The sequence below is a fragment of the Delphinus delphis genome, chromosome X, assembly GCF_949987515.2.
Source record: "Delphinus delphis chromosome X, mDelDel1.2, whole genome shotgun sequence".
NCBI lineage: Eukaryota > Metazoa > Chordata > Mammalia > Artiodactyla > Delphinidae > Delphinus > Delphinus delphis.
This window is the reverse complement of record NC_082704.1, coordinates 45,568,734-45,591,094: the sequence shown is the minus strand read 5'-3', so window position 1 is coordinate 45,591,094 and position 22,361 is coordinate 45,568,734. Positions and strand designations below refer to the sequence as shown.

The 22,361-nt window shown below is 36.1% G+C and overlaps 1 protein-coding gene across 1 annotated transcript in view; it reads left to right on the top strand.

The window, feature by feature from the left end:
- The window catches only part of DIAPH2 (diaphanous related formin 2), an 890,580-nt gene that overhangs the window by 446,388 nt on the left and 421,831 nt on the right, over positions 1–22,361 (top strand). The gene's annotated exons all lie outside the window — the stretch shown is intronic.

Here is a 22,361-nt window from a genome sequence, read left to right as displayed (position 1 = left end):
AATTGTATCTGTTTACTCCCGATTTATTTTTGAGGGGTGTAAGGAAAGAAAGCAAGGAAGATAGGGAAGATGGTCTGGCATGCTAGATTTTTGTCAAAAAAATATTTTTGGTCCCTCTTCTTATGATATTAGGGGACATGTGCAATTATTCGATAATACCAACAAGAATAAGGCTATGCTTGTAATAAATTAGAATAACTTACACCCCAATTTGTAGGATAAACTAAATATTTAAGACTTTTTCATTTTATTGCACATCATATACTCAACACTAGTAAAAGCATCTTTTATCAAGATGCTACTTGTTTAGAGTATACACTATAGGCACAGTGAGTGACTCTTAAAGTGTTCTTGGTTGGCGATTACAAAAATATTGTAAATTAAGAGAAAATATCATTTGGAAATTTGTATTGTTACCTATTTCACATTTAATTCATATAAAAAAGACATTTAAAACAAATTATCCTAATTTGAACAAATATGTACCTTTTTTAAGTGTCTTAATTTCACACTATTCAAATTAATTACATGAACTGATATTTTTGAGGCAAGAATGAATATGTCATTTATACATAGGAACAAAAAATTATATTAATCTCACAGAAGGATTGTACAGTTGCATCTTGTATTTTGGAGAGAGGCTTCTTCCTGTCATCTACCTGTCAAATAAAAGTTCTTCCACACAGCGCAGGTCTGACATCTATCACTTAGAGGTATGCTCAAAGGATTCAGCACAAAGATTTTTGCCAACTTCAAATAAAATAAAAAATAATCTTATGGGAAATACTAGCATGTAGTAATAGATGTTCTAAAAGAGAAAGAAGTGAATGTTTAAAAATCTTCTGCCCTCTCCCACTTTTCAGTAGGATTTTTATCTTCAGGGAAATACTTGTCATTAAGAAAGAAATATCATATAGATGTATGATATTCCCACAATATCTAGGATTAAAAGGATGCTCCTGGAATACAAACGATTCTGAGTAGATGTAAATGTCTAAAATGACAGAAATTTACTGAAGTACATAGAAATAGTTAGCTTAGGTTTATAAACTGTTCGAAACTGAGTTAACTACTGATGTATGATTAGCTAGAATTGGTGTTAAATTCCAGTTATGTTGTAAAAGATTACTTGGTTGATTTCTCTCAGTGTTTGTTTTTTTTGTTGTTGTTGTTGCTGTTAAAAAAAATAGCAGAGAGAACTTTCTTTGCAGGGCACTGATTATGCTTTTAAAATGATACCATTTATCTAATTAATATTCTAATGATAATTTCTTTTCTCAGTGAATTTAAAACTGTAATCTACTGCTTTTCACATGAAGCTATAGATTATGTTAAAATATTCACCTAGTTAAAAAGGAACCACAACATAAGCAGTTAAACTTATCAGATGTTTCTTGTAGTAAAGTAATATTAAAAATTCAGATGGTCACAATTAGCTCCTATAATATTTGGGAAGAAAAGGAAAACAGACGGGTTAACTTAAATGTCAAATATCACTAAAGGGTACCATTACTATAAGTACTACCCTCACCACAAAATACTTTGTTCATTTGCAGCAGTGTATTATCACTTTGTGAGTCACCAGTCCAGGGTGCTGAACTGTAATAAAAATCATTTCTATGCAGATGAGTTTCCAATGTTAGCTTGGCCCCTGCTTGCCTGTTGGTTATTAAAATTCTAACCAATAGCAGTGTTGTACTTCAGGGCCATTTGTTGTTTATGTTTTCAGTGTGTAATAACATATAATCTACATAAGAATGAAACATTTAAAAATACTTAGCACTCCCTAGACACTAAGCTTTGTGGGTATATCAGATACGGATCTTTGTTTGCAAGCAACAGAAAGTGACTCTGCCTGATTTAAGCAAAAAGTAGAATTTATAAGGAGCTCAGCCAGAAACTGAGGAAAGGCTGAAGAACTTGGCCTTTAAAAGAGTAGCAACTATGTCAGCTTTGAGAATGCAGAGAGCAGGAATGAATGGAAAGTCTTTCCAGGAAGTTGCCTCTGGGGTATATTCCATTTTCTTCCTCCTTTCCTTGTATTTGATTCAAATTCTAATTAGAAAGAGAGACCAATTGGCCTGGCGTAGATTATCAGAATACCCTTTGTCCAAGGGAGGGCAAAGAACCTTGATTGACAGTGCTACCAAGACTACTGTGATGGATGATTGGTCATGCCCTAAAGGAGGCTGTTACCAAGGATGAGGATACCGAAGGTTAGGGGCAGATGAAGGGATAAAAGCCAGGCCTGAACAAACAAAGGCAAAACAAAACAGATGGTCGGTATACCAGGGGATACAAACATTACAGAAGACACACAGAAAGCTCAAGGAGCTTGTGATACAGTTGAGTAGCCAGGAAATATACATACAGAATATTATGTAATGTCACAATATACTTCTAGCAATGAATATAAAAATTAATGGCCATTGAGATTACTTTCAGATTAGCAGGACTTCAGGAGGGAGGAATTTTTGGTGATGGGCGTGGCAGTGAGTGGTACTCATAAATTAGAACAGAAGGATCTTGAAGGATAGGTATAATTAAGTTATACGAAGGGAAGAAGCCATAACCTTACAAGATGGGAGAACACTGGCCTTAGAACTTACATTTTAGCTTCCATTTTGCCCATCACTAGCTAAATTTTTATGGCCAAGTCACTTATTCTCTCCAAACCTGTTTCCTCATCTATATATGAGGAAATATACAGTGACCCTTTTTTATTTTCATAGGGTTGTTTTCAGGGTCAAATAAAACGATCTTTGTCACAGTACTTTGAAGAATTATAGTGTTAAAAATGGTAGTAGTTCTTTTTAATGGTGGTATATGACTAGGAATAATCATGATGTGTTTGAAGATGAATTAGAAAACTACACTGCCTGGAATATTGGGTGTATGTTGGAAACAAATAACATTGGTAGGCAGGTTGTGAGAAGATTTTGAGTAATTTGTATACTAGCTTCAGTATCTTTTTTTTTTTTTTTTTTGGCGGTATGCGAGCCTCTCACTGTTGTGGCCTCTCCCGTCGTTGTGGAGCACAGGCTCCGGATGCGCAGGCTCAGTGGCCATGGCTCACGGGCCCAGCCGCTCCGCGGCATGTGGGATCTTCCCAGACCGGGGCACGAACCCGTGTCCCCTGCATCGGCAGGCAGACTCCCAACCACTGCGCCACCAGGGAAGCCCTAGCTTCAGTATCTTGCCTCTGTAACTTTTTTTTTTTTGAAAATCACTCACAGCCCATTTTATAACTTATGAAGGCCAAAAACCTTTGTTTTTCTGCCTTGAGTTAATATCTCCTTCACCCATACTGTGACTTTCCAGTCATTCTAGTTGGACAGAGAGACATAACAAATTATGATATGGTATAATGATGTGTTTTTGTACAGATGTTAAATATGGCATACAAAGAACCTGAAGAAAACATTTAGTTTTACTGTGGAGAAAATTTTAGATATCTAACTTTAATTTAGTAGGGTTAATAGAGTAATGTAATTTTGCTACTTTTTTCTAAGATTCATCATTTATATAAAGTGAATGTAACGTAAAGGCCTTATTTCCTAGAGGTCATCACATGGTATTAGTGGCAGAGTATTACAAATATCTCCCCAAATATACAAAAGAAGGCATCTATCTCCCCTAGAGAAGTTGTAAGATGTAGAGTGAATTAGGTTCAGTTTCAGTGTGAAATATAATGTACCAGAAAATGTGATTTGTAAGGAAAATGACTGCTGTCTATGGAAGCACAATTTAGAAATTTGTAATTCAAGAGAAAATCTATAAAAGATCTAAGCAAAAAGTTACATCTAAGTATTCTAAAAATTTTACAGTATCTAATAGTTTTTAGCTGAAATGATGTGGATTATCTCTATCTAATCTTAGAACCTCAACATTAGAAAGTATCTAATCTAGCCCCTTCAGCCTGCAGATGAGAAAACTGACCATTAGAGAAGTGAAATACTTTGGTTGGTGTGTTGGTCAGCTTGTGCTGCCATAAAATAATACTGTAGGCTGGGTGGCTTAAACAACAGAAATTTACTAATACACCATTGTAAAGCAATTATACTCCAATAAAGATGTTAAAAAAAAAAAACATAAGTCATAAAAAACAAAAAAAAACAGAAATTTATTTTCTCATAGTCTTGGAGATTGGAAGTTCAAGATCAAGATGCTAGCCTGGTTGGTATATGGTGAGGACTTACTTTCTGAATTGCAGACAGCCACCTTCTTACTAGGTGACAGTCAGGTTCATAAAGCTGGATATAGCGACCAACTGTTTTGGTTTACCCAGGACTAAGAGCTTTCCTGGGATTCAGGATTTTCACTACTAAAATTGGGACAGTCCTAGGCAAACTGGGACAGTTGGTCACTTTAGTTATGAAACTAGAGGTAGAGTCTTGGCCTCCTGATTACGCTTTCTCTCTCTCACCCTTTTTTTAAAAACATGTAACTGGAACAGCTTGCCTTTTGCATTTTTATAATGTCCTTTGCTACTCTTCTTCATCTGGTTTTTACCCTTTAGCTCTACTTCTCTGGTTACCACTACACACTGTGAGTATAATTATTGTAGGACTGTTCACACTGCACTTCAATTATTTTATCTCTCTTTCTCTCTAAAGACTCAGAACTCATGGAGGGTGGTTATTATTTTATTCTACATTTTATCTCCAGTGTCTATTGTATAGGAAGCCCTCAATAGATTACTATTGAATGAAAGGTAGGCAATTTGATTAAATAAAAGGACTTGTTGTGAGTGTTCAATATAAGTATTAGCATTTTTTTAAGTGAATTTAGTGTCTCACAGATATAGAGTGTATATTTTTACCAGTGAAAGTATTAAATATGTAAGTGTAACACTATGCTATGGTTTAGTTGTAAAAACATAAAAATGTATTATTTGCTATCAATATAAACCAAAAATTCACCCTCAAATATGGGTTAATAAATAAATATGGGACTATTAATTTAAAACCAAAGATATTGTTGAAAATAAGCACTGTAGAATATACTGAAAGGCACCTTAGCAAAGGTCAATAAATCCTGGTCACTAGTCTACACACTTGGTTGCCTTTGCTTTTACAGTTTAGATGTATCCCTTGTGATTCAGAGAGGTTTATTATTATTAACGCCATGTTGCAAATTAGAAAACTAAAACCCAGTGAGGTTATGCAATTTTTTTCAAGATCAGAAAGCTAGTAAATGTCCAAGTTTGGGCCTAAATCTAGGTTTTCTGTGTCCAACACCTTGCAACACACTGCCTCTCGCTAAATTGTAACAGAAGGTTTAGTCATATGTGGCTCATTTCCTGGAAGCATTACAGAACCAACTCTGCCCCTTACAGAGTACTGAAAATGGGGAAAATCACAGGTGCACTTTCTTGACTCTCCAGTAGCTTGTAAAATGAAGAATCTCTCTTTTTTATTATTCAAATTGAACTAGAAGTCATTGGAGGAATATTAATAGAAAGTTTGTCTTCCTCTAATAGATTTTAATGTATCCGGGTAATGGAACCTATATATTTGTAATAAAATAACACCTAATAATCTGCATAATTATAGAGCAATCACTTGCTTTGTATGTACAGGCTCTCAGACCATATCAGTTTTGTGGAGGCAGGGTTGGCTGCTCTTCTCAATACATATTTTCTACAAATGAACATCTGTTCTCCAGAGAGATGGCTTACCCAGGATCACTCAGTATTGGAGGCAAAGTTAGAATTCCCACTTTTCAAATTATTTCAGTGGCTCAAGGTAGTTTTTAGAATTTGATGATCTCTTTTGCTTCACTCAAATATGCTTTTTCCTATAAGACGATGTATGGCATTATTTGGATTTGGGGGAGATGTGATTGATAATTTGCTAGGAAGAAAATTGCTTTGAGGGAGATAATTTGTCCTGGAACAATTCTGTGTAAGGGAAGATTAGATTCTCTGTCAAGAACAGGGTTGGATGGAATGTTAGGTCCTCTTACCAAGCTTTCCTTTTTTTCCCTGTGGGTCCTTTTAGCCTTCCTTCCTGTGGGCTCTTTGCAGCAGAGTTTTCAGCTGGTGATCTCTATGATTCACCTGTTATAATCAGTGATATAAGATCTAAAGCTACAGCAAAATACAGAGGTGGTCACTCATGTTACTTTGCATTTTAAAATGTCACCACATAAAATAGTGATACATCATATCTTTCGTTCATAATTCATGACCAATAGACACAAACATCTCAAGTTAAGGCTTTGTCTGTGCCTCATTATATTAAGTTGAAACAAGAACATTCACCATTGTTGACCTCTGAAATAACTAAGCACCATAGAATGACATAAGGACAGGATATCATTCTTAATGTTAAATGGTTTTCTTTGTTCAGCTTATTTGATGGTCGACCTTTATTTAAATCCTTTGTGTTGTATTGTATTGTGCTTAATGGGTTCTCATCATTGAGAACCATTCAGTGTTGAAAAGATGAATGTTCAACTCTTGTGTGACTATGTCAGTGGTGACATTTTAGATTCAGTTTTTATAACTGTCAAGGGTTTTGTTTCCTGTAGTTCTTCACAAAAATCAGTATACCCAAAGTTGTGATTTTCAAAGAGCAAGCATTAATATTACTTAAGTCAGTAAATGCAGAAATGTTTAAATTTAAAGAACTCTAAATTTATTTGTTTAAAGAAACAATTCTCCATAAGTTCTTTTAATTCCCATATGTTATTAATTATATGTCCTCAAGCACATATTATTAATCAGTGCATGTGGACTTGTGCACATGGGCAAATGGTAATACTGAAAGATTGCTTCAGTCATCTCATTTCTCCAGTAATCAAGATGTGTGGATACCAGCTCAGAAATCCAATCCAGAGTCCTCACCTCCAGTGTCCTTCATGCCATTTAAAAATCTGAGGGAAACACAGGCTACTTCTGAGGTTCTCTTTTTAAAAATACAGCCCTCTAAGAGTTGGGAACATGTGAGCCCGTCTCCCTAATTTTGTAATCCCGTGAATACGCTACCAAATGCTTTGAAGATTGTCCTTCAGTTTGAAAATCAGCTTTTTTTCCACTTCTAAGATGTAAGGTACCTAGTCTCTTTATATCCCTATACTATAGTGGTCTGCACATACAGATTGACTCCTTAAGTAGAAAGAAAACTTGATGAAGGTAGTGTGTGTTTCTGTCTTTAGAGGTGCTTTCTTCTAAGATAGATATCTCAATTATTCCAAATGGTCACAACATTTTCCAGATTTATGTTAATGTGGAGATGCATTGTATCTTTCTTATTCTCTGTAGCCTATGTTACAGAATTGAGATGGGAGAAAAGACTGACTGCTATATCAGCAGGGGTAAAACTATATGATCATGTTAGGCACAGGGATTAACCTATTTTGTAGACGTACTTCAAATTGGTATAGTTATGAAATATATGTCTATGAGAATACCTTTTTTGAAATCTTGAGCTCTGATGAAAAGAAACAGACTCACACATTTATTTTCCTGCTTCCCTCTAAAAATACAGAGTTTCCATGAGCTTATTTAAAGATTTTTCTCTAAGTTGAAATATTCATTAATTTACCTTCATTGCTACAAATTAGTCAGCTAATACTTTAAATGTAACACTTGTTTGTTTTCTCAGAATTTGATTGCATCTGTTTAGATATTATCACATATATTCCCCCAATTTTCAGTTTATTAAATTCTCTGGAGAACAGTAGTTTATAAATGTAATTTGTCTGATACAGACTTGATTAGTATTCCTTGTCAATACAGGCTGCTTTGGAAACATTTTTTTTCCCTCTCAATATTTTTTTCTATTTTACTTATATATGTGAAAATGTTCTGTCCTCTAAACACATACACACACACACACACACACACACACACACACACACACACACCCCCAAGACTCTTAACTGTAATTCTTAATATTGTGATGCCTATGCTGCTAGCCCTGGTTTTAACTCCTCTGTGTTACAGTTAAATCTGCCTTCCATTAGTCTAGATAACTTGATATGAGGGGTAACATGAATATATATTGTACATACATACACACTTGCCTTGTGGACTAGTTATGCCTAGTTACTGTACTCCCCTACGCAAACACATGATCTTTTTGATATGGAAGGGATTCCAATTTTTGAAAGTTTTATGTTAGGGGAAGGACTGAGAAAAAGGAATTAAAAGCCAGACCCAATCAAAAAGTGTGTGTGTGTGTGTGTGTGTGTGTGTGTGTGTGTGTGTGTAGAGAGAGAATGAGAGTGGGAGAGAGAGATTGAGAGACAAAATAAGAGAGAGAATGAAGGAGTGAGAAAGTTTCAGCAATGGTTTTCAGAATTGGATGATCAGAGAGAAATAAGATTGAGTTAAATAATTCTTACATGTAAATTGACAAACTTGTAAAGAGCTTTTAAAAAATGCAAAGTATGAGTTGCCATATTATGCTCCTTATCTTCTGCCAATAATAATTATTTAAAAAGCCAACAATATATATTTGTATAGAGAACTATAGTGAGGGGTATAATTTGTTTCCAGTAGGGGACTCATGTATGGCTTTGTTTATGACTCATTAAATACAGACTCATTTCAAGGAAACAAAAACAACGAATACATCTGTATTTTATTTAATTTTTAAAATTTTATCTTCTTACATTGATATGAAAAACACAGTCAACTTAATACTGTGCCGTAAAGATACTCATTGAAGTCATTGTGACTAAACAATAATGGATATAGTTAACTGTTCTATTGGATAGTATGGCTGGCAGAGATGAATAATTCTCTAGTTTATAAAAAAGCTTTTTTTTTGGTTCTTGATGAGTCTCCCATATATCAGGAGTGGCAATAAATAATTTCAGCGCTGGAGCAGACCAAAAAAATGATGATTTATGGGACTAGCTGTAGGTCTTGCTAGGTTCACCACAAAGACTGTTTCCATAGAGGATTTAAATGAACCCAGCTGGCTTAGTATTCTGTGAATTGCTTTAGTCATTTTCTGAGTTTAATCTTATGACTGATTTTGTAATTCTCACAGTGGGGGAAAGTTGACAACATGAACAGCATTTAGTGAATATAATTAGGAAGCTTGAAGACAAATGCCTTTTTACTCTATAAAAGCTTTGTTCAAAGGGGATTTCGACCCTGTATGAGACTGTTGTTCAAAACAATGTGGCTACTGTGACTGAATGTGAGTGATTATCTTACAAACTGATTTTCCTGTCCAATGAAACCGTACTAATGAAGGCATGGCAGAACTTTAAGAAGGAGGGCTGATGACCATGGAAGGGGGTTTATAAGCAGTTAATATTCAAATAAAACTCTGAATATCCAATTATCCCTAATAATTTTAGGGAATCTAAGAAGTATTTATATACATATAAATACATTTTAGCTAGTATTTGGGCAGCAAGTTGGCCACATTTATTGATTATTTTCTGTGGAGCCTTGTGCTAGATGCTTTGCAGGGATAAAGAGAAATAAAACATATGTCTCAGGCTTCCCTGGTGGCGCAGTGGTTGAGAGTCCGCCTGCCGATGCAGGGGACGCGGGTTCGTGCCCCAGTCCGGGAGGGTCCCATGTGCTGCGGAGCGGCTTGGCCAGTGGGCCATGGCCGCTGGGCCTGTGCGTCCAGAGCCTGTGCTCCGCGGCGGGAGAGGTCACGGCAGTGAGAGGCCCACGTACCGCAGAAAACAAAAACAAAAACATATGTCTTTAGTCCTTGAGGGCCTGATGAGCTAGTTGCCAAATACAGAACATTGTAATACTAAAACAAGAAACAGGGAGGAAAATAGGGAAAAATGGGGTGGAGAGCAGGGGGGAGATGGCTTTTATATAATAGCACATATGAAAAATAATCTACGTTGTTATAAATACTGGTTAACTAACTACAAAATAACAAAGTACTCTGTTATTTATATGATAGCCCATACTATAAAGCTGCCCCCCTCTTCTTTAGAAAGGAAAAGCACAATACCAGCCTTACTTACAACATGTGCTTTACTTCTCTCCCACAAACCAAAGCTTAGATTTTGCTTTTCCTGACTTCTGTCATGGGGACGAGCACACAGACTTGCCATTCATTTTTTTTCATCTTTTTTTTTTTTTTAAATCTGCATTCTCAGAATATCTCTTGCCTTTTATGGTACAGTAAGAGTATCTTTAAAACTGCTTTTCATAAGTTTCTACCTGCTTTCTATAATTAGGTCTTATTATTTTTAAAATTTTGGACAAAATTAATCAGTACCTGTTCAAAAACATTAATATAATGGTACCACTGTATGACTGTTATGTGTCTCTACCCTTCCTTATTCGCTAATTGGACAAAAAAAAATCAAGTAATATTTCTTTTGACAAGAGAATGTCCTGAGATTTTTCAGATAAATTAAATAAGAATGAAGAAAGTCACTGTTTAATGCTCTGTGTGAGGGATCACTCTTTGGAATCCAAGCAACTTAGTATGAGGAAATATAAGCTATTCAGAAGTTCACTATTTAGAAAAAGGAACTGAATCTTAAAATACAAGCAAATAACTAGATACTTTTTTAAAATTTTTATTGAAATATAGTTGATTTACAATGTTGTATTAGTTTCAGGTGTACAGAAGAGTGATTCAGTTATACATATATGTTTATATATTCTTTTTCATATTCTTTTCCCATATATATTATTACAGAATACTGAGTATAGTTTGCTGTGCTATATAGCACCAGCCCCAAACTTTTTGGCACCAGGGACCAGTTTCGTGGAAGACAGTTTTTCCACGGACTGGGGGCGGGGTGAGGGGGATGGTTCGGGGGGTAATGCAAGCGACAGGGAGCCCTGGGGAGCGGCAGATGAAGCTTTGCTTGCTGGCCAGCCCGCTGCTCATCTCCTGCTGTGCGGCCCGGTTCCTAACAGGCCAAAGACCCGTACCAGTTTGTGGCCCGGGGGTTGGGGACCCCTGCTATACAGTAGGTCCTTGTCCGTTGTCTATTTTATATATAGTAGTGTGTATATGTTAATTGCAAACTCCTTATTAGATACTTATATCAAAACAGAATATTTTACTTTGGAAACCTGTGCTGAAGGAAGTTGAAAAGCGTTGTAAGCTATTGAAAGATTTGGGGAGAGATGCTGATGTATGATTCCAAGGATTTTTCATCAGCCACAGCCTGGTTCATTCAAATCTTTTCATGTTTACAAGTTTCAGCTTTCATGAAATATACGAGAAATATAGAGAAAGGCCTGGGTACTTGTCAATTTCTGAAAGCATCTCCATAGGTCTTTTGTTTGTTTGTTGTGTTAATTATTTCAGAAGTAAAATATGTTCACAATCAAGAGAGATTTGAACTTAACCTGTAATTTTTTAAAGTAACTTAACTAAAATATAATTGACATACAGTCAAATTGACTCATTTTTAAGTATACAGTCTGATTAAATTTGTTATTTGTATATACTGCAATCAAGGCACGAAACGGTTCTATCAACCTGTAGTTTCTTCATGCCCCTTTGCAGTCAATCCCCAATCCCAGCTCCAGGCAACCTCTTATTTGCTTTCGGTCACTATAGTTTTACCTTTTTCTAGAATTTCATATGAATGAGATCATCCAATAACGTAGTCTTTTGTGTTACTTTGTATTTGGTGTGGCTTTCACTCAGCATAATATTGTGGCATATATTAGTAGTTCATTTTTATTACTGAATAATATTCCACTGTATGCATATACCACATTTTTATTCATCAGTTGATGGACATTTGGGTTGTTTCTACTTTGTGTCTATTACAAATAATGCTGCTCTTAATATTCATGTACAGGACATAAATTTCTTTTATCTTGGGTAAATACCTAGGACTGGGAGTGCTGTGTCTTATGGAAAGTAAGGTTTAATTTTAAAAGATACTGTTTTCCAAAATGCCTGTACCATTTTGTATTCACACCTACAATTAAACCATAAGGACGTATCATTTCATACCTGTGAGATGGGCAAAATTTTAAAAATTCTGATAATATCAAGTATGACGAAGAATATGTGTCAAGGGGAACTACTGGTGAGAATGTAACTTGGTACCTCTATTTTGGAAAACAATTTGGTAAAATTTAGAAACGCTGAAGATACAATAACCAGAAATGCAACTCCTAGTATATTCTCTAGATAAGCGCTTACATAAGGACTCTGGAGACATGTACAAGAATAATCACTCTGTAGACATGTAAAGAAATAATCATTATCAATAGAGTAAAAAGACAACCCATAGAATGGGAGAAAGTATTTGTAAATCACATATCTGATAAAGGATTAATATCCAAAATACATAAAGAACTCCTACAACTGAACAACAACAACAACAAAACACAAACAACCTAATTCAAAAATGAGCAAAAGATTTTAAGACATTTTTCTAAAGAAGATGGCCAATGAGCACATGAAAATATGTTCAACATCACTAATCATTAGGGAAATGTGAATCAAAACCACAATGAGATACCACTTCATATCCATTAGGATGGCTATTATCTAAAAAAACAGAAAACAAAAGTGTTAGAGAGGAAATGGAGAAATTGGCACCCTTGTGGATTGACTTGTGTGAATGTTAAATGGTCCAGCCCCTGTGGAAAATAGTATGGTAGTTACTCAAAAAATTAAACATGGAATTACTGTATGATGCAGCATTCCACTTCTGGATGTACACGTAAAAGAATTGAAAGCAGAGACTTGAACACATATTTGTATACCAGTATTCATGGCAGCATTATATTCACAATAGCCAAAGGTGTGAGCAACCTAAGTGTCCACTGACAGATGAATGGATGAGCAAAATGTGGTATATACATACAAAGGGATATTATTCAGCCTTTAAAAAGAAGGAAATTCTGGTATATCCTACAGCATGGATGAACCTTGAAGACATTATGCTAAGTGTAATAAGCCAGACACATTAGGACAAATATTGATAATTCCACTTAATTGAGGTACCTAGAATAGACAAATTAATAGAGACAGAAAGTAGAGTAGTGGTTGCTAGGGGGTGGGGAGGGGAGAGGGGGATGGGGAATTACTGTTTAATGGGTACAGTTTCAGTATGGGAAAAAGTTCTGGAGATGGACAGTGGTGATGGTTGCACACAGTGTTGAATGTACTTAACACCACTTTGCTGTATACTTAAAAATGCTTAAAATGGTAAATTTTATTTTATGTGTATTTTACTATAATAAAAGAATGTTCACGGCACCATTATCTATAAGAAAATCAGTAATAATGACTCCCCCACCCCCCAAAAAAAGGAAACTAGATAATGGAAATGGTCAACACGGGACTGTAACTAAAATTAATTATTTTCATGTGGTGGAATAATATACAGTCATGAAAACAAATGAATGGACATAGCTAATTATGTAACTCACCCCTAAGTAGCTGCTCCTCAGATTCTAATTATGCCAGATTCTAATTATACTTTAGCAAAATTACATATCTTGGGCCTTATTAAAGGTTGTTCTTAAATAGCTAAAACCACTAGTGTTGCACCTCCAAATGTCATTTATTTACACTGTATATAGATAGCAAGATCAATTCTATACACCCAGTTGGTGGTGGTGATAATCTTTAAAGCTATGTACAGAAAAAAAAAAACAAAAAACTCTTCCACCCACTCTCAAACCTCATGCATATAAAACAGTTTTGTTAAGTAAAATCCTCATGACAATAATGGTCACAAGTTTTAGTTAAATGTTTAAACCATTTCTGAGAGAAACCACTGAAGACCTTAGGGATGTTCATGCTTGTAAACTATTTCTATACCGATTTAGAATAACTTGATTTTGTTGAAACCATTCTCAGAAGAACTTCTATTTGGTAAGCCTCCTATAGGCAGTTGATTAACTAAGAGCTGTTGAAAGTGCCAGACCAGATTTTCTTTTTAAAGTATAGACATAATTCATTAAGTCTTTCTGGCCTTTCCTCAAATAAGGACAAAATGGTTGTTGATTTGCCACTGGTGCTGGCTACTTCAGGCTAACGCATATGCAGGATATTCTCCCTGAATGCGTAAGTAGGGCTAGAAGGGGAAATGGTGAGAGGTGAAGCAGGAAGAACAGGAAAGCAAAATTTGCCTCTCCGGGAAACTCACATCGCCACTGTCCTGCTGGGCCTGGAGGTGCAATTGAGATGAATCCTTATGCCATTTTCATGTTGTCATGGTTTCAAGTTTAAGCCCTCCTTTCACAGATTGCTGCCATAAATTATGCTAACAAGTGTAAAACTCTTATACTGCTTGATTTTTACACAGTTGATATCATCTGTTCCCTTTTTATAAGAAATACCACTTAATACCGAAATCAAGAGCATAAAAACGGGACAGTCAGGCCTACATAAAGAATTAAGACATCTTTCTACCCTAGATTACATTTGGCTGAATTAGCGTCAGCCCTGGTCATGTAGTACCCAGAAAAGCATTTTGGGTGAGAGTTAGAAATAAAGCCAGGAAAGCGTGTATGAAACCTGTCTGGTCTCCGCTGTAAAGCTAATGTCTTTATGGTAATTGCAATCCTTAAAAATACATTATCTTTCTCAATGTTATTGCAGCGTGTGGTGGTGTTGAAGAAAGCAATAATTTGTAAACAACCCTTGGCAGAGAGCACAGAACTTAATTTTGTTTAAATAAAGGAGACAAACATTAGAATTCACGTGCTGTACCAAGACTGGCATGCAGTAGTAGTTGTTTTGGTATATGCACTGGAGCATTCCTGATTGCTTAAATATTAACTGTTCCATGAATATACAAATATAATAGGGAAAATAGGAGCCATGATTAGGGAAAATTTTTGCTAAAAGAACTGAAGTTGAATGATCTGATCGTATTGATAATCTAGGTGGGTTTATTCCAATGATTCAACCAGATTCCTTCACTGCATTTCACTATCTCCTTTCCTTCTAAGGACAATTCGATGTAAATGTGGATCATGTGGCATTGCTATCCGTCAGAACCCTTTTCTTGACACAGAGGGATTAGGCAATGCTGGGTTTTCCTGAGTAAAGGACCTGTTGATAAGTTTGCTGAATTTCATGTGGCCATTTGTATAAACACCAGGGGAAAAAGGAGGGGATGTGTCTAGAAAGGCCTTCCTTCTGATACAGTCTAGAGACATGGACTTTTATCTCACATTGAAGTTTTTTTCAATTTTTATTGAAGTATAGTTGCTGTACAATATTATGTAAGTTACAGGTGTACAATATAGTGAGTCACAATTTAAAAAAAAAATTAATGGTCGTACTCCATTATAGTTATTATAAAATATTGGCTATATTCCCCGTGTTGTACAATATATCCTTGTAGCTTATTTGATACATAACAATTTGTACCTCTTAATCCTCTACTCCTATCTTGCCCCTCCTCCCCCTTCCCTCTCCCCACTGATAACCACTAGTTTACTCTCTAAATCTGAGTCTACTTCTTTTTCGTTACATTCACTACTTTGTTGTATATTTTAGATTATATCACATTGAAGTCTTAATACTCTTAGACCTGCTTAAACGCATCCTGAAAATTTTCCTTAAGTAACGTCCACTCTGCCTTACCACGGCATTTCTTACAATCTTTACATGAAAATCAGTTTCATCTCTGATATTCATTCTACAGCAATTCATGCAAGAAAACCTGGTGTTTATCCTGCACATTCTTGCTTCTTCTGGAAGAGAATATTCTCTGGCAGCTGGCTGAATATTTGCTTGTTTAGTCATTCTGAGAATTCTCTGGGCCACTCTGCAAGTTGGATGTAAGATTTCTTTAGCTGGGGGCATACGGTCCACAACTTTGTTCCTACATAGTTTGTGGTAACGCAGGAACACATTCTCATTCTTGGCCTTCCACTGCAAATGCTGTTGCCGACATTGGAGATGCAGTATCAGAATGTGCCTGCGTCATGGACAGGGATGATGCTTCCGCCCTTTTGCCCTCTTTCTCTTTACATTCACCCGCTGTTGTCTGATCTCTGTAGGTTCATGCGAAGAAACTCTGTTTCACATATGGGTCATGGTGTTTGTCTACTTAGAGCCAGTACACATTAGCCCGGAAATTAGGACTGGTGAAATACATTTGCAAGGCAAGACTTTTTAGGGAAAGCATTGAAACCTGATGTCTGCAACTGACATTTGTTATTCTGATTCAAAAATTCTTGAGTAAATATTTAAACACTAATTCAGATTTGCCAGTAAGAAGTGAGTTTGCAGCTTGAGTTAGAGTTGGAAGGGGTAAACGATCTCCTGGGTTACCTAGTCCATCCCTCTGAAAATACAGAGTAGACAAGACACACTGCAACATCATGTGAGTGTACTTTCAATACAGTTTTGGGTGAAGGATGAGGGACAGTTTAAAAGACTTATGAACAATGTATTTAGAATGTTCACAGCATGGGACATACTGTTTGAGTCATCTACTCTTACATAAGTAGATGGTAAATTATGATACAAATCAGTCTCATTTTTAATGTAAATTAAGAACATTCAGAGTGATTCTGTCCTTCAGATGCCACAGATTGCTAGCCTGTTCCTCTCTAGTTTTGAATTGACACTAAGCTTTGAAATCATATCGGCACTTCAACTTTTTATATGTGAAAGTAATTATGAGAGGGCCCAAGCAAGCTGTGGACAATTGCCAAGCATTTTCTTGCCTGGAAATTTCCTTCAAAGAAGTCTAGTGGTTCTCAAACTTTAGCATGCCTCAGAATCACCTGCAGGTGCTATCAGAATTTTTTGGCCAGTATATTAAATCACATATTGATGGACTCTGCCCTCAGAGTTTCTAATTCGGTCAATTTGGTGTGTGGCCCCCAAATTTGCATTTCTGTCAAGTTCACAGGTGATGCTGATACTGCTGGTTCAGGGACCACGGTTTGAGAACCAGTGAAATAGTCAGTGTCTGTCCATTTTCCTTTCTCATGATTTTTAATTCTTATTTCTTCCATTGCCTGATCCCCACAGGCCTAATTATGCTGAACGTATTCGGTACCAATAATTATAATAACCTTCCTTACTAGCCTCACCATTTTCCAGCTGCCAGCTCTGCTGCCCCCTTTATTATCTAGTTATTTGTTATCCATAATCAATATTTTCAATAAATTACCTTACATGTTACCTCCTCTTTCTGGCTGTGCATTGTTTTTAAGTCTGCACCCCTGGCACTGTATTGAAACTGTGCTTGAAGGTCACCAAAGATTTCTCTAGTCATCAAGTCAGTCCTCATTATCTTTGGCCTCTCTGTAGCATTTATTCATTCAACAAACATTTACTGAACAAAATTGATGTATTCCTCTTTCTTAAGGAGTTCACAATTTGGTAGATGAGACTCCTTGCATAAACAAAATTATATATTGTGGAATAAACCCTGTAACTAGAGTATATATAAGGCACTATGGGAAAATAAAAACAGAATTTATTAATTCTGTTCAGGAAAGTTAAGAGAGGATCATTAGCCCCGCTCTCCCTGAATGACCTGGCCCCCAACTCCCATCACCTTCATCATCCATGACACTTAATTCAGTCCACTATGCATTAGACACCCAGTGTACATAAGTTAACCATGTTGTGTTCTGGCACGAGGTCTTATTATCTGTTTACCTAGGTCAAGTTACTTAAGCACTCTAAACCTGGTCTCTTACCTATAAAATGGGCTTGTTAATAACTAAGTAACTGAATTCTTTTGAGGATTTTTTTAAAAAGGTGACCCATATAAAACACTTATCAAAGTGTCTGGCCCGTAAGCACATGACAGATGGGTTAAAAATATTTGTTCTCCTCCGCCTTAAAGGAGGTACAGGCTACTACCACCTGATGAAGGAAGAAGGCATTTAAGGTCAGGAAGAGCATAAGAAAATGGGTGGAAACCTTCATCCATCCGTGCATTCAGTAAATATGTATTAAGTGCCTGTTATGTGCCAGCCGTTGTTCTAGTTGCTGAGTGTATGAAAGTGCACAAAGCAGACAAAAGAAAAAAAATACCCTGTACTTGTGTAGCTGATGTTGTAGCAGAGAGAGACAGACAATAAATAAATAAATAGGGTACATAGTATATTTGTGATAATCGCTATGGAGAAAAATAAAAGAGGGAAAGAGGTAAGAGGTGTTTTGAGAGTGGACTGCAATTTTAGATAGAGTAGCTAGGAAAGACCATAATGAGAAAGTGACTTCTGAGTATAGATCTTGAAAGATGGGAAGGAACTAGGCATGCAAGTGAGTAAAAGCGAAACCTTCCAGGCAGAGAGAAAGCACATGCACAGACACTGAGTAAGACACATGCCTAGTGAATTCAAGGAGCAGCTGAATGAAGGCCAGCATGGTTGAAGGGGGCTGCTGAGGGATAATAGCTAGAAATAAGATCTCAGTGGTAATGGGGGACCAGACCACAGAGGGACTTTTAGGTTATGGTAATGACTTACTCTGTGTGAAGATGGGAAGCTAAAGTAGCCTCTCATCACTTCTAATCTGGATGATGATCATGGTCATGATAATACATTATCTTATTCAATTCTACAAGTGTTATCTAATGCCCATTTTACGGATGAGAAAGCTGAGACATAGATTGTTTAGGTCACTTGCCCAAGGTCACACAACTAGTGAATGGTAGAGTCAAGGTTCAAACCCAGTTCTGTCTGAATCCAAAGGCTGTGCTCAATAACTGTTCTGATTAGAAATGTGAACTTTATTATATGAGTTGTAGAGAACCATTGGAATTTTTGAAGGAAGAGAGTGACGTGATCATACGGATGTTTAAGAAGCATTATTAGGTGAAATCATATAGGATAAAATGAAGCAGAGAGGATGGAATGGCCATGACCACCTTCTCATAGATTAGCTCCACATAGCTACCTACCACTTATGTTGAAAAAATGAACTGCCACCTCCTTCCCAAAGCCAGCTTACTCTAGAGTTATTGCTTCCTTATCATTGACACAATACAACCATTCTTTTAATCACCAGAACTAAAAACTTTTGGAGTCTTTGATTTTTCCCTTTCCCTCATCCCAAGTATTTCTTTTCAGTGACTTAATCCTGTTTGTCTTCACAATGTGTCTTGAATTTGTCTGTTCTCTGCCTTTGTTTACATGTACCATAGTTATCATTTTAACTATATCAGTCCTTGACATTTACCACCAAATTACTCTCCTACGTCATCTCCTTTCTGTATAATTTTGTGTTGTCTCCTAAATTCTGGGTTCCCTGAGGCTTTGAAAGTACCATGCATTGTTTATCTCTGATCCCTAGTGTCCAGCCCACAGTGGATCATCGAATGTACTTCTACATTCATAATCGCTTTGCTCCTGTCTCCCCTTATAAACGTATAGTGCTTCATTTCCCAAGGGGCACATTGTAACTTTATTCTGGCATTCACTCTCACATAACTCTCAACAAATATGGTGTCCTGGAAGAGTCTGGGCTTTGGGGTCAGTCTCTCTGTATATATATATATATATACATACATATATATATATATATAATGTATATGTATATGTATGTACACACACATACTTAACAAGAGTAGAGTTGAATTTAGAAGTATTGCTCTATAGCCCACGCAAGTGGAGAGAAGTCTTCATTCAGAAAACATTGATTGCCTCCCTGGTATGTCCTAGCATGCTCCTAGGTACCGTGGATAATAAAAATTAGTAAAACAGGGTCTCTTCCCTTGAAAGAGCTCACACTGACTGGAAGAAACTACTGTGTTGAAATGTTTATAGTGAAGGAATATGGCAAAGGAAGGCATCAATTACTCCTTAGAGGAGTCTTCAGAAAGGAGGGGGTAGTTGAGTAGTCTTGAAATTTGAGTAGGTATTCACTTGGCAGATAGAAAAAAAAAAAAAAAAGAGGAGGGTCTAGAGAGAGAGCAAGATGTACAAAAGCACAGTGGTATGACATTGCATGGTATGTTCAAGCAGTTGTAATCAGACTGAAGTGAAGGGTAGACCCCAGGAAGCAGCAGGGGACACATTAGAAAGGTAGGCAAGGGCCAGCTCTAAAAGGGCCTTAAATGTAAAACCAAGAAGTTTGTGTGCTTTTCTAGTAGCTGAAGGGAGACTTTGCAGTGGAAACTTTGAATGGGTTCTAATCATCCTAACAAAATTAAACATTTGAAAACTAACTCCTGTGTGGCGAGGTTAAATGAACTGAAATTGTTTGGTTTAAGAGAACAGGACACCTGAGAAGGGAGCTTTCATTCTCTGAGAGGTGGTTATACAGAGGATAGCAACCAGTTATTTTCAGTTTCCACTGACGACAGAGCAAGAAGAAATAGGCTTAAGATCTCAGTAGAAGGGAAAATTACCTATAGAAGGGGTCCTTCGAAGAAAGATTGTGTGTGACTGACGTAGGTGATTAAAATGTTGTTTGCTCAGGCTCTCTGGCTGTGTGCTGGCTTCTGTGTGTTCAAACCTCCTGATTTCAAAAACAGGGTAGAGACTGCAGGTTTTCAGGCTTGAATGAGAGTATTCAAAATAAAAAAAATCTTTTACAAGGCAATTAGTTATTCAGATATTTTGCTATCTGCCTAACTGAAGTTTTGGAAATGTATTTGAACACATCACATATAAATATTATCTTTCATAATATAACAGTCCTGTTTATTAGAAAAAAAGAAATGATCAGAATTTGCTAGAGAAATAGGTGTTAATTTGTTAAAGGTATTTTGTATTCATGTACCATTTCAGAAAGTTATTAAAGATTAGGTAGATACAGTTAGTATAAATTCAGTTATTAATCTTTATGTGTAACGTTTATTGTTCAGAGGATTATAATTAAAATTGCTATATGGTTTATTAACTGATGGCACTTTATCAGTGAATATAGTGAACTACTCTTTTTTTGTTATCATTCGTTAATAACTCACCTTATTAAGATATTATAAAATGTTAGTTTTTCAAATAATTCCAATTTCTAGAACTACTGTTTGTGTTTTTATTGTTTGAAAATATATACAAGACAGAGGATTATAGGGTGACCATTTTGTTCATCCTTTTGCATGTTATAAAGAGAAGTCCTATATCTATCTCATACCCCTGCCTAGCTGGTGAGAGGGAAAGCACAGTCTACGATGCAAAATGGCACTTGGCTCCTGGCTGGAGTGAACCTTGAAATGCTTACGGAATAGCTACCAGTGAGACTCTGGCAAACTGGACAAGTATTATTGGAATATTTGATGTTAATGTAAAAATAACATAATTTTGAGTTAACCCGATATCGAAGGGAAGAAAATTTTATTTCTTAATAAACTAACCCAAACACTTTGGAAGTGATTCTGAACATACTCAGGTTAGATTACCTTTGTACTAACCCGAGAGATGTCTATATCCAGCTAGTACACTTGGAAGGGCAAATTATTGCATAAATGCCATTAGCCATTAGAAGTGATGAAGGTGAATGTTCTTAATTGCCTTCTGTACTTGACATCGAACCACACAATAGGTCCTGAGAGAGATGATGGCTAATGTGTGGATCATGTAGATGTGGTAAGAGAGACTGAAGACATGATAATACAAAGTAAATATACTTTAATAAGTAAAAATGCTTTGCCTTTATATTTTAATATTATATATTCATTTGTTTTTGACCACGCCGCATGGCTTGCAGAACCTTAGTTCCCCGACCAGGGATCAAACCCGGGCCCACAGCAGTGAAAGTGCCAAGTCCTAACCACTGGACTGCCAGGGAATTCCCTTTATATATACATTAAATATATATATAATATAAATATATTCATTTTTAAATGATTGGTCTAAGTATCATGCACATAAAGAAAAATTTGAAAGACCACATATTCCCTGCCAGTTTGAAACCTTAAGATGAACTCCTGGTGTTAAGGTTATGTAAAAAATAAATATTGCAATACAAATTTAGCAGTTTGTCTACCATACCAAGGTATTTCTCAGCTTGACAGGATAGGCACTTGGCCATCTTTGTCCCTGCTTTGAAGGGAATGTTACAATTCTAAAAAAATACATGCATACTCTGTCTACCCCTCTTTCTGATTTCGACAAAGATATTTAATAGTTAATGATATAAATGTTATGTATTGTTTATCTTTTAAAAATGTAACCATTGACTCTACTAAATTTTCTAACAGGAATTAAATTTATGGCCCTCCTTCTGGATAAATATTTATCAAATACAGTTTCTGAAAATTAAGCACTTATAAGCATGCATGTCAAAAAGGAAATTTTTAAATCACCCAGAAGATTGCCATATGAGCACAGTGCTATTTTTCTATTTTTGTGTTTTCCTTTCTTGTATTCGCCATGTGCATTTAAAAAAAAAATTATGATATACTTGTACAATTTAGTGTCCTAAAAAATTGGGTGGGTTTTTGTAGTTGGGGTGTGTGTGTGTATGCGTATGTGTAAATAATTTGTTTCCATAGAATTCACAAAA